Source organism: Schistocerca americana, chromosome 1, assembly GCF_021461395.2.
Source record: "Schistocerca americana isolate TAMUIC-IGC-003095 chromosome 1, iqSchAmer2.1, whole genome shotgun sequence".
Taxonomy (NCBI): domain Eukaryota; kingdom Metazoa; phylum Arthropoda; class Insecta; order Orthoptera; family Acrididae; genus Schistocerca; species Schistocerca americana.
In genome coordinates, this window is record NC_060119.1 from 268,414,848 (window position 1) to 268,428,168 (window position 13,321).

A 13,321-nucleotide genomic window follows, 5' to 3' on the forward strand; every position below is an offset into this window, starting at 1 on the left:
TCAGAGTTCAAGAAAAATGTAATAATTCCAACCCAAAAGAAGACAGGTCTGAATACTACCAAACCGATTGTATACTGAGGCGTGATTGTGAAATAGTGGCATGAATTACACTCCTGGAAATTGAAATAAGAACACCGTGAATTCATTGTCCCAGGAAGGGGAAACTTTATTGACACATTCCTGGGGTCAGATACATCACATGATCACACTGACAGAACCACAGGCACATAGACACAGGCAACAGAGCATGCACAATGTCGGCACTAGTACAGTGTATATCCACCTTTCGCAGCAATGCAGGCTGCTATTCTCCCATGGAGACGATCGTAGAGATGCTGGATGTAGTCCTGTGGAACGGCTTGCCATGCCATTTCCACCTGGCGCCTCAGTTGGACCAGCGTTCGTGCTGGACGTGCGGACCGCGTGAGACGACGCTTCATCCAGTCCCAAACATGCTCAATGGGGGACAGATCCGGAGATCTTGCTGGCCAGGGTAGTTGACTTACACCTTCTAGAGCACGTTGGGTGGCACGGGATACATGCGGACGTGCATTGTCCTGTTGGAACAGCAAGTTCCCTTGCCGGTCTGGGAATGGTAGAACGATGGGTTCGATGACGGTTTGGATGTACCGTGCACTATTCAGTGTCCCCTCGACGATCACCAGTGGTGTACGGCCAGTGTAGGAGATCGCTCCCCACACCATGATGCCGGGTGTTGGCCCTGTGTGCCTCGGTCGTACGCAGTCCTGATTGTGGCGCTCACCTGCACGGCGCCAAACACGCATACGACCATCATTGGCACCAAGGCAGAAGCGACTCTCATCGCTGAAGACGACACGTCCCTCCACTCACGCCTGTCGCGACACCACTGGAGGCGGGCTGCACGATGTTGGGGCGTGAGCGGAAGACGGCCTAACGGTGTGCGGGACCGTAGCCCAGCTTCATGGAGACGGTTGCGAATGGTCCTCGCCGATACCCCAGGAGCAACAGTGTCCCTAATTTGCTGGGAAGTGGCAGTGCGGTCCCCTACGGCACTGCGTAGGATCCTACGGTCTTGGCGTGCATCCGTGCGTCGCTGCGGTCCGGTCCCAGGTCGACGGGCACGTGCACCTTCCGCCGACCACTGGCGACAACATCGATGTACTGTGGAGACCTCACGCCCCACGTGTTGAGCAATTCGGCGGTACGTCCACCCGGCCTCCCGCATGCCCACTATACGCCCTCGCTCAAAGTCCGTCAACTGCACATACGGTTCACGTCCACGCTGTCGCGGCATGCTACCAGTGTTAAAGACTGCGATGGAGCTCCGTATGCCACGGCAAACTGGCTGACACTGACGGCGGCGGTGCACAAATGCTGCGCAGCTAGCGCCATTCGACGGCCAACACCGCGGTTCCTGGTGTGTCCGCTGTGCCGTGCGTGTGATCATTGCTTGTACAGCCCTCTCGCAATGTCCGGAGCAAGTATGGTGGGTCTGACACACCGGTGTCAATGTGTTCTTTTTTCCATTTCCAGGAGTGTATTTACAGAGGAATGGAAGAACTTGTGTAAGTCTTCCTTGGGGAAGATTAGTTTGGGTCACACAGGTTAGATAATATCGTACTTATTTTTGTACATCTTCAACTTCGAATGGAAAGTGGGATTAGGGATGGTCAGTATATGAGAATTGATGATAACGCCTTCAACAGTGTGTCTAAATCTCCTTATTCAAATGTGACCGGTCTCGGCGATCCACTACACCATTATCGGGGCCCTCTATTGGCAAATATTTGTTCTATAACAAAATTTCCAGACTGCCATGATAGATAATAAAGATCAAACTCGGCGTCCACAGAGCTGCTCATGCACGAAGTGCCCACTTCACACATCAACCTACTAGTGAAACTTGAATGAGACTTGGAAGAGCAGTTTAGGGAAATGAATAGTCTTAAAAAGAGATTATAAGATGAAGACCAACAAAAGGAAAAGAAGGATAATGGAACATGGTCGATTTAAACCAGTTGATGCTGAATTAGATTAGGAAATTGGGCACTAAAAGTAGTAGATCGGTTTAGCTATTTGGGCAGCAAAATAACTGATGAAGGCCGAAACAGAGAGGATATAAAACGGCAACAGCAAGAAAAGCATTTCTGAAAAGGGGAATTTGTTAATATATAACATAAACTTAAGAGCTAGGAAGTCTTTTCTGAAGGTACGTGTCTGGAGTGTAGCCTTGTACAGAAGTGACATGTGGAGGATACGCAGTTCAGAAAAGAAGAGAAGAAAGATTTTGAAATGTGGTGATAGAGAAGAATGGTGAAGATTAAAAGGGTAGCTCGAGCAGCTAATGAGCAAGTACTGAATCGATCTGCGGGAAAAAGGAATTTCGGGTACTACAAGAAGGGATTGGTAGACAGGACACATCCTAAGGCATCAAAGAATAGTTAACTTATTAGTGAAAGGAAAAGTGGGAAGTAACAGTTGTAGAGGAAGACCTCGATGGAATACAGTAAGCAGCTTCAAATGGTTGTTGGTGGCAGCAGTTACTTAGAGATGAAGACGATAGCACAAGATAAATTAGTGTGGAGAGCAGCATCAAACCAGTCTTCAGACTGAAGACACATAGAAAAAGAAATACTGTTAAAAGGCACGCAGCACTGCTGTTGTGATCATTGTAAATGGGAAAATCACTTTTCATTTGCCAATGTTTGTCAGTAGGAGCCGAAAATTGCAGAATAGGGGTAAAGTATGGGCAAATAGCAGCGCCTGTTCTTCACTACATTTCGTTCATGTAGCTACCAAACATCTGTACTTTGTAATTTATATATGATCAGAAACAATGGGAAGAGTTAGCTCAGACAGATGAGAGCCGAAGTGGCAGAGGACCATTGTTTTTGTTTAGTTGACAAAAAGTGACACATTCGCGCTTAGCTAGAGACTGCTTTTTATTGTTTATTTCTAGAGAAACGACGAGGCAAAGACAGTAGGATTTGTGGGAAAAGTACTTGGTTTCATAAGCTCAGTTCGCAACACGACGAGCGTGGGAAGTCGATGAATAAATTTTTATACATTGTTTTAGATTAATCTTAAGTGGTATGTATTAGCCGACTCGTAAAAGGTAAATTAAAATAGTTATCCCTACCAGTCAATTTTTCTTTTCTCCATGACGCATTTAGAGAGCTTACACCCTCATCTTCAGATGGATCAGTGGCTTGCCTTACATTTTTGTTTGCTCACGTATCTAGTTGTCTGTTTTAGGTATCGTTTTGCTACAAATAGCCTGAAAATAAAGTAAACCTGTTAACGCAACGTACCATTAGAATTACAAATCTCAAACAAAGATAAAACTACTTTATGTTCTACCAGAAAGAACCCTGCATTTCGTCATAAAAATACATTCTCATCTTCAAACATGTCACAAACGTAAAACAACAATACAAAGAGTCCAGAGATTGTATATGTAAAAATACAGTGCCTTGTAAGTCGAAGAACATTTATCAATTCAATATACAGATAAAAATGTGTTAGTGTTCCAGTCTCGGTCCGCCACATAGTTTTAATCTGCCAGGAAGTTTCATATCAGCGCACACTCCGCTGCACAGTGAAAATCTCATTCTGGAAACATCCCCCAGGCTGTGGCTAAGCCATGTCTCCGCAATATCCTTTCTTTCAGTAGTGCTAGTTTTGCAAGGTTCACAGGAGAGCTTCTGTAAAGTCTGGAAGGTAGGAGACGAGGTACTGGTAGAAATACAGTTGTGGAGACGGGTCGTGAGTCATGCTTGGGTAGCTCAGTTGGTAGAGCACTTGCCCACGAAAGGCAAAGGTCCCGAGTTCGAGTCTCGTCTGGCACATAGTTTTAATCTGTCAGGAAGTTTCATATCAGCGCACGCTCCGCTGCAGAGTGAAAATCTCATTCTGGAATCGATATGTTATTCGATCACACTTGTCGAGTGCAGCACCTGAACCAGAATGAACAAAAATTAACACAGAAAAGAGAACGTTTATAATTATCTCTGACATTGCTTTCAACGTTCTGTGATACTACTGTCTCTGTTACGCGCTTTTTTTAGCACAACACTTTATGCTATATTTCATTCAGTATTTATTGAATTACCAGGCGACGGCATTTAAGTGCTCCTCAAATCGTGGCGTGCGCACCCTTTGCGCGCGATCTCTGTTCTGTCGATGTTCTGTGAAACCACCCATTTCACCTAGACGCCGATGTTTGGGGCAGGTTTGGAATGGTGCGCCTGACGCCTATTGGGATACCGTTGCCCACAGATGCGAAACGCTGCGTGTCCCATTGCCTCTCGCGTCACCACACGCGAAGTGCACGTCCCGCTGTCGGCGCTGGTTGACTTCTCCGTGACGCGGCACACCAGCACGCGACGAACTACGACTGAGCGTCGTGCTTCTGCTGCCTATGTTTGTCGTTCACCTCTGCCGCTACCGCTGTTAGCGGTCGCTACAGTGTTGGTGCATAGCCCGCTAGTATGCTAGTAAGAGCATACTAGCGGGCTGTGGTTGGTGTGACTGGCGTGGCAGCGTTCAGCGCCATATAACGTCCGGACTGCTGTCAGGTACATAGCACGACGCTCTGCCCGGGATCTGCTGGAGTACAAAACACGACTGCTGCTGGAGGGAAGGTCTACCGATAGGCACCGATCGGCTTTTATAATTTCGACGCTCGTATGACGTTACCGGACACGGGGTTCCTATCCTTGCTTTGTACCTCAAGACACCTTCTACATCCCCTCTTAGTTTGTCAGTGTGGTTTTGAAACACACTGTATATAAATCTTAAAACCATATTGCACGAGATGTTGTTTAAAAAGGGAGGGGCAGCTGTTAAATATACCGTCGATGACTAATGTATAGCACGGTTTTAGAAACGACAGATTGTGGTCGGCCATATAATGCCTTCTTGACGTGGTTAGCAAATAACGAATTTTCATCTAAAGTAGGTGATAAACTGTTTACGTACTGAGGTACAATGGCCACTTAGGGCTCCATGAAATGAAACCAGTGCACTTCAGTCACATGTCGTTTCTTTCTTTTCTCACTAAACATCATTGAGTGCCCACTCCACACTGTAGCTAAGCAAGTTCGTGCGTACAACTGCGAGAGTTGCTCAGGAAATAATGCACCGCATTTTTTCTCAGCCGAAAACAATACTACGAAAGCGAAACGTAACGTATGTATTATTTGAAATTTCTTGAGTGAGCGCGCCAAGTTTCAATCACTTCCGACAGATAGCGTAGCTGCAGGACGGTTTCAAAATGGCGTTATGTACGTTACAACCAAAGTGCCGTCATGGAATTTCTCACTGAAGAGAAAGAATCTGTGGGGAATATTCACAAACACTACGGAGCATCTGCTGTCGACAGAAGTACAGTTAGTCCTGGGCGCGGAGGGTGAGGTCCTCAGAAGGCGGTTCGACGGAGCTCCACGATTTGCAGCTTGCAGCGGTCGGTTAGACCATCCACGGCTGTCTCACCTAAAATGTTGCGGCGAGCTGATGTTGTCGTTCGCGAGGACAGACATGTCGGTGGTGTCTAACACAGGTAAACACACACACAAATAAGAACTTAAAACTTCTTTTCTATAACATTTTATAAGACGTGAATTGGCGTGTTGCTTAGGCAACGATGCATTTTACAACTCTCAAAAAACCTTATCGATGTCAAAACACTCACTAACACACCAAAACACTATATGGAAGAGCAACCTGTTCCCACATCACCCCCTTCTCAGTAAGACGGCCACAATTCATTGTACCACGTCCACTAGTCTTGCGAGAAATCGAATTACGCGACCCGATCTCAATGTTTGTGGTTTTTTATCTTCAGGTTGTTTGTCCTGGGGTGGTGGTGAAACTTGAGTATCTTCCGGCAATCTTACGTTTTCGTTCAGCAAATATGCATGTTTCAATCGGTCGATGGAATTGTTTTTTACTTGGTCTTTAATTCTGAGTCCAAAAATTTTTGCTTTTCTTTCCATAACTTCGCATGGGCCCTCATATGGAGGTTCTAACGACTTTTTAACTCTGTCAACCCTTACAAATACGTGTGTTGAAGTGCTGAGGTCCTTGTATACAAATGGTGTCTCTCATAGTTTGTGAGCTATTTGCACAGCTTTCAGCCGGTTCATACATTATTTTGGTTTTGAAACAAAAGGGCGGTAAGTCCGAATCCCTTTTTGTTCCGACTTCTTGAAAAAAATCACCAGGTATCCTGATGGGTGAACCATAAACCATTTCTGTTATCGTAGCATTCGTGTCTTCTCTGATTGAGCAACGAAGACCAAGAAGGATTACAGGTATTGTTTGAGTCCATTTTGTAGTTGAATGTGAACGGATTGCTGCTTTAAGTGTGCCATGAAATCTTTCTAAAAAATGGTTCAAATGGCTCTGAGCACTATGGGACTCAACTGCTGTGGGCATAACTCCCCTAGAACTTAGAACTACTTAAACCTAACTAACCTAAGGACATCACACACATCCATGCCCGAGGCAGGATTCGAACCTGCGACCGTAGCGGTCGTGCGGTTCCAGACTGTAGCGCCTTTAACCGCTCGGCCACTCCGGCCGGCGAAATCTTTCTATTTTCCCATTAGATGGATAATATGTAGTAGTTGGAGTTTGATTACAACGACAAATTTTTGATATTGCTTGAAATAGCTTAGAATTAAATTGTCTTCCGCGATCGGTTACTATTTGATAAGGTGTGCCAAATCTAGTAATCCAACGATTGAAGAAAGCTTGAGCTACAGCTTCTGCTTGTATACAACGAAGTGGTATTACCTCTGTCCAATTCGTAACTCTATCGATGCATGTTAAGCAATACGTAAATTCATCAGAAGGAGGCATTGGCCCTATCAAATCCAGATGAATTATTTTAAAACGTTCATCAGTGTCGGGAAAGTGTCCTATTGGTGAATGCACATGTCGTGATACCTTGTTTTTTTGACAAGCATTACATGCTCGTGACCAGACTCATCTTGATGTAATCATTTTGTTGTCTTGATACCTGGATGAGCCAAATTATGATAATGTTGAAAAATAGCATAATGGAATTGTCCAGCAATATAAGGTTGAACACTTTGTGTCGAGACATCACACCACAGTTGCTTTCCTGTCTGAGTCAAATAGTGTTTTAATTCAAACGAAGTATGATTTCCAGATTGCAGTTGATTAAGCTCTTCGTCCTTTTCTTGTGCTTGGGCTATCTCTTCATAGTTAATTGGAACCAATTCTTCAAGCCTTGAAAAGCTATCAGCCACAACATTTGCTTTACCAGAAATATGTCGCAAATCTTGTGAAATATATTGGAGATAACGTAATGGATTGACGTTGCTTTCTCATTCTTCTGCTTGAATGCATATGTTAGAGGGGTATAATCAGCATAAATAACAAAGTCTCTACCTTCTAAGAGATATTTGAAATACTTGATAGCCATATATATACTAAGTAGTTCTCTATCATATGTGGAATCCTTTTTCTGATGAATTTTCTTTTCTGAAAAGAATCCAATATGTTTCCATTGTTCATCTTGCCACTGTTGCAACACAGCACCAAATGCAAAATCGGATTCTTCTACAAATAATGCGAGTTGGCTGTGCAAACCCGTTACATTTTTGGAACTGTCCAGTCAATATGTCTTCGGTCATTTTTAGTTGTTCCTTTTAGGTAATCATTCAACAAGACTTGGTTTTCTGCAGCATGTTCTAAATAACTACGATAAAAATTGAAGATTCCTAAAAATTTTCGAAGTTCGCGAACAGTTTCAGGTCGCTTATAGTTCATTAGCGCAGACACTTTTTCTGGATCCGGTTTAGTTCCTGAGGGTGTGATTAATTGTCCCAAGAATGTCAGTTCTTGCACTCCAAATATGGATTTTGCAACATTTATTACTAGACCATACTGATTCAATTGTTTAAAGAGTAAATTAGATGCTCAATATGTTGTTCGGGAGATTCTGGTGCTATTGAAATATCATCCAGATATGGAAAGCAGAAATCCAGCTCTCTCACAACTTCGTGTATAAACCTTTGAGAAATGCTAGGTGCATTTCGAAGTCCGAAGGGCATATAATTAAATTCATACAGACCAAAGGGAGTAATAACAGCTGACTTTGATTTGTCTTCTTCAGCTAAAGGAATTTGATAATACGCTTTTAGTAGGTCAATCTTGGAGAATATCTTCTTATTCTGAAGCATCAAATTTACGCCATCTACTCGAGGTACTGGATACCAGTCTGGGAGAGTCCTGTCATTAAGACGACGATAATCTCCACAAACTCGTCACTGACCACTGGTCTTCATAACAAGGTAAAGTGGACTAACCCATTGTGATTGTAATGGACGTGTAATACCATTATTCAGCAGAAACTGAAATTCTTTCTTAGCTACTTGCAATTTATGTGGGTCCGACCTACGAGCTTTATTATACACCGGTGGACCACTAGAAGTAGTGATATAATGCTGTACTTTATGCTTTAACACCTTTGGTATTATAGATGGTTTTGTTAGCTCAGGAAATTTCTCTAACAGCTTTGAATACTGACATTTTGCATAGAGTGAGCTTACTGAATCGTTAGCGTCCACAGTGGTTACCTCTGCGGAAATTTTTCACTTCGTAATGTTATCTATAAGCTTTTTATTTTTCAGATCTATGAGTAAACCAAAGCGACAAAAAAGATCGACTCCCAATATCTCTTTTAATACATCTGCTACAATAAATGGCCATTCAAACTTGCGTTTAAGACCTAAATCAATGGTTAAAAGCTTTGACCCGTAAGTTTTTATTTCAGAACCATTTGCAGCATAGAGACTAAAGTCAGGATTCAAGCTTTTTAGTTTTTGCCACTGGTATAACAGACAAATCTGCACCGCTATCTACCAGATAAGATCGTCCACAAGTTCTGACTTTAACAAATAATGGATATTGGCAGCTTATTGTAGGAAGTTGGGTAGAACATTCAGCCGCTTTTGACTCCACCCTTCCTTTTTTTCCTTATTTTTCCATAGGCAAGGTTGTATACACTTTTCCGTTTTACACCGGGAGCCAAATTTGAAGTGATAGTAACAATATTTACCATTTTTTTGAACTGTGTTCTTTTCGTACTTCTGCTGCGCGACCTGGATCTATTTGATTCTTGGAGCGTTTTCACTTCATTTTCTAAGTTTTTAATTTTTACAAGAAGATCTTGGACTGATAAGGATGTGGAAGGAACTGATTGGGATGAGGTAATTTGAAGCTCCTCAGCATATTGCATCTCCACTATACGATCGGCCATCTGCGCGATTCTGTCCGTGGTTTGTTCCGATATCACTAATATACTTCGACTATTACTAGGAAGTTTATCGAGCCACAATTTTTTAAAGCGTTCTCCAGACAAGTTGGTACCAGCATAGCTTCGCATTTTTCGTAATAACTGACTAGGTTTTATATCGCCCAGTTTCAACCCACTCTACAGTTTTTTTCTTTTACGCTCTTCACTTTCCTTGAAAATTGTTAAGAGTCGTTCTTTTGCCAGCGAACATTTATTATTTTCATCACTGGTTGCCAGATCCCAGACGTTTTCGACATATTTCGGTTCAGGCTGCGCGAGCAGATAATTGAAATTAGTTGCTTCCGTTGCTATGGCAGCGATTGTAAACTGAGCCTCGGCTTGGCAAAACCAAATATCGGGCTTTTCTAACCAAAAGGGATGAAGCTTTACGCTTACCTTATTGATTTCCGGAGTACTCACAGCCGGCCGATGTGGCCGAGCGGTTCTAGGCGCTTCAGTTTGGAACCGCGCGACCGCTACGGTCGCAGGTTCGAATCCTGCCTCAGTCATGGACGTGTGTGATGTCCTTAGGTTAGTTAGGTTTAAGTAATTCTAAGTTCTAGGGGACTGATGACCTCAGATGTCAAGTCCCATAGTTCTCAGAGCCATTTGAACCATTTTAGTACTCACAGGATTGTCCCCGTCAAGTCCACTACCTGACTGTATATTGAGTATTTTATTGAACACCGTCTGCGCCGAATTCCAGCAGATTCCGCGTTGGACAATTCGCCGATAATTTCGTTGCAGGGTTTCTTTTGTTGTCTCGGCGATCGCGTCGGGGTCACCAATTTGTCGGTGGTGTGTAACACAGGTAAACACACACACAAATAAGAACTTAAAACTTCTTTATTATAACATTTTAAAAGACGTGAATCGGCATGTAGCTTAGGCAACGATGCATTTGACAACTCTCAAAAGGAATACAATCGTTTTTTGTCTCTTGTGATATCACAGAACATGTAGCTATGATGCCAACCTTATCGATGTCAAAACACTCACTAACACACCAAAACACTATATGGAGGAGCAACCTGCTCCCACAGACAGGTTGAGGACGACGAGAAGGTGAATCACACAGTGAAGCGCTGGCTCCGCCACCAGGAGAAGTTTTGGTAGCGACAGGGATACACGCCCTGGTTTCGCGCTGGAGGAAGGCCTTAGAACGGGATGGAGATTACATGGAAAAATAGGGTGTGTAGATAAAAGACTGTGTACGTAATTCTCATTACGTTCAATAAGGAAATGTTGAAGAAAAAAATGCGGTGCATTACTTTCTGAGCGACCCTTGTAATATGTTTGCAGTTAGCCCTGTATCTGCCGCTCGCATTTTCATTACAGTGCTTCCATTGGATCCATTAGCAACCAGTATCCAGTCCAAATATTAGCTGTTATAACAGTAGACAACCTGCTGATAATCCTCAAGGGTGGATCTGCTACGCTGATGTGCCTTTTACTCACAGTAGCGTTTCTGCTGTGTAAGTTTCGTTGCCGTCGGCATCCACTGTCGACGCGCGGGTAGCCGTGCGGTCTAAAACGGCGCCCTGCCCCGGTTCGCGCGGCTACACCGTCGGAGGTTCGAGTCCTCCCTTCACATGTTCATATGAGTGTGAATTCTTAAGGGACCAAACTACTGAGGTCATCAGTCCCTAGACTTACACACTACTTAAACTAACTTACGCTAAGAACAACACACACACCCATGCCCGAGGGAGGACTTGAAATTCCGGCGGATGGGGCCGCGCAATCCGTGACATGGTGCCATAGACCGCACGGCCGAGTCCTCCCTCGGGCATGGGTTTGTGTGCTGTCCTTAGCCTAAGTTAGTTTAAGTTCGATTAAGTAGTGTGTAAGCCTAGGGACCGATGACCTTAGCAGTTTGGTCCCACAGGAACTTACCACAAATTTCTAAATTTTTCCATCATCTGTCTTTTAAATTCCTTAAGTGCACCGTAAATGTTGTAGAACTGGTACCAAGCGGTCATATGAACTACCACTTCTGACTTAAGTGACGACTCTAGTCCAGAGAAAGAGTACACCTAACGGCACATCCCAGTACCACAATCCAAGTAAAAAAAAACGATAATGACAATTAACAAGCAAAAAATTATTTCTTCGATATTTCTGTTTAGATGTATACCGTTCACTATATGGGACATGGAATGTAGATAGGCAGCGCCTGTGATGACTGTTGAAGAAGTCAAAAATAAAAAGTTTCGTAGAAACTGGCTCAGCTCGCTGTTGTATAAAATAAAGGGAGTATGCTTTCTGCAAGAGGACAAGTTCCTCGCGTGTTTTACGAACAAAATCCTTTTCTCATACTGATGAATCTCTGTAATCAGTGTGTGTGTGTAATGCAACTGTACAAATAAGTAATATTCTGGAATAAAACATTTTTAAACATCATACTTTTTGTATTTCACCACTATCAAAATCAAACCACTGTTGAATATGAATATTTTACATACTTCGGGGAATTTTTGCAATTTCATATTAAACAACTGCAGTGGAGGTATGTCCAGATTTCCCTTACCACGTATGTCCTCCATCAACACTTCATACCAACTCTCTCTCAACTTCATAACTTCAAAATAAACAAAGAAAACAAAGGTATTACATTTAAACAATTCAGAGAGTTTCGCTGATATCGATACAATCCAATTGCGATAAATATTATGTAGAAAATATTATTAAAACGACAAGTTCCTTTTTTTAAATATAAATTGCTAGCTTATTTTTAAACATGGTTCTTATAACGGATTTTTCATAATTTGTGTTTCCAAGAACACGTATATCTGTTTATAGCGGGTTTAGAAAGCAAGACTGATCAAATAGGATAGTTAACTTTTTCAGAAAATGGGCGAAAATACGAACGGTTCTTCAGAATACAATGAGAAAAACATAACATGGTGAATGAAATTAAAAAAAAATAGACAATAAACATCAAAATGGATTCACAGAGTCACACAGAGAGGATAAATTTTGCAAATGCTGAGAAATATCGCGAGAATAAGAATGGGCCGGCCGGGGTGGCCGAGCGGCTCTAGGCGCTACAGTCTGGGACCGCGCGACCGCTACGGTCGCAGGTTCGAATCCTGCCTCGGGCATGGATGTGTTCAATGGCTCTGAGCACTATGGGACTCAACTGCTGAGGTCATTAGTCCCCTAGAACTTAGAACTAGTTAAACCTAACTAACCTAAGGACATCACAAACATCCATGCCCGAAGCAGGATTCGAACCTGCGACCGTAGCGGTCTTGCGGTTCCAGACTGCAGCGCCTTTAACCGCACGGCCACTTCGGCCGGCATGGATGTGTGTGCTGTCCTTAGGTTAGTTAGGTTTAAGTAGTTCTAAGTTCTAGGGGACTGATGACCTCAGAAGTTAAGTCCCATAGTGCTCAGAGCCTTTGAACCAAGCCAATATGAATGGTATCGAGAGGTTCATATGGCACAGCCCTATAGTCATCTACTGCCGCGCAGGTATGATAGGAGTGTAGATCGTTTCAACTTAAAGAAGATGTGTGCACTGTCATCGAAATATTGTGCATAAAATGGAAACAACTCGGCTGAACCCCTGGAAGAACGGCATTAGTCAGTTCGACGAGAAAATATGGGAGTCATGGTTTTACCTGTCACTGATGAAAGGCGTTGAATGCACGAATGGCCCAGTGAGGGATTTAACCCGTATGTTGTGGATCGTGCAGTTTAGGCCAGAGGAGGTTGTGAGATATTTTTCATATAATTACTCCGGCCCACTCTTTCAGTTTACCATGAACGTGAACGAGGATGATCATTTCAACATTCTCGATGACTGAGGGTTGCTCTTTCTTCCGCGTCTGTGGACACTCGGGTCCTTCAAGATAAAAGAGTCGAGTTCACAGGGCTCCACGTTCTTTGTTTGACGAACACGCGGAAACCCTATAGCACGTCGACTGGCCGACTAACTAAATCACCCGATCTTAATACCATAGAAAATGTCTGGGACCATTCTTAACAGAGCGTGAAACGTGGCAG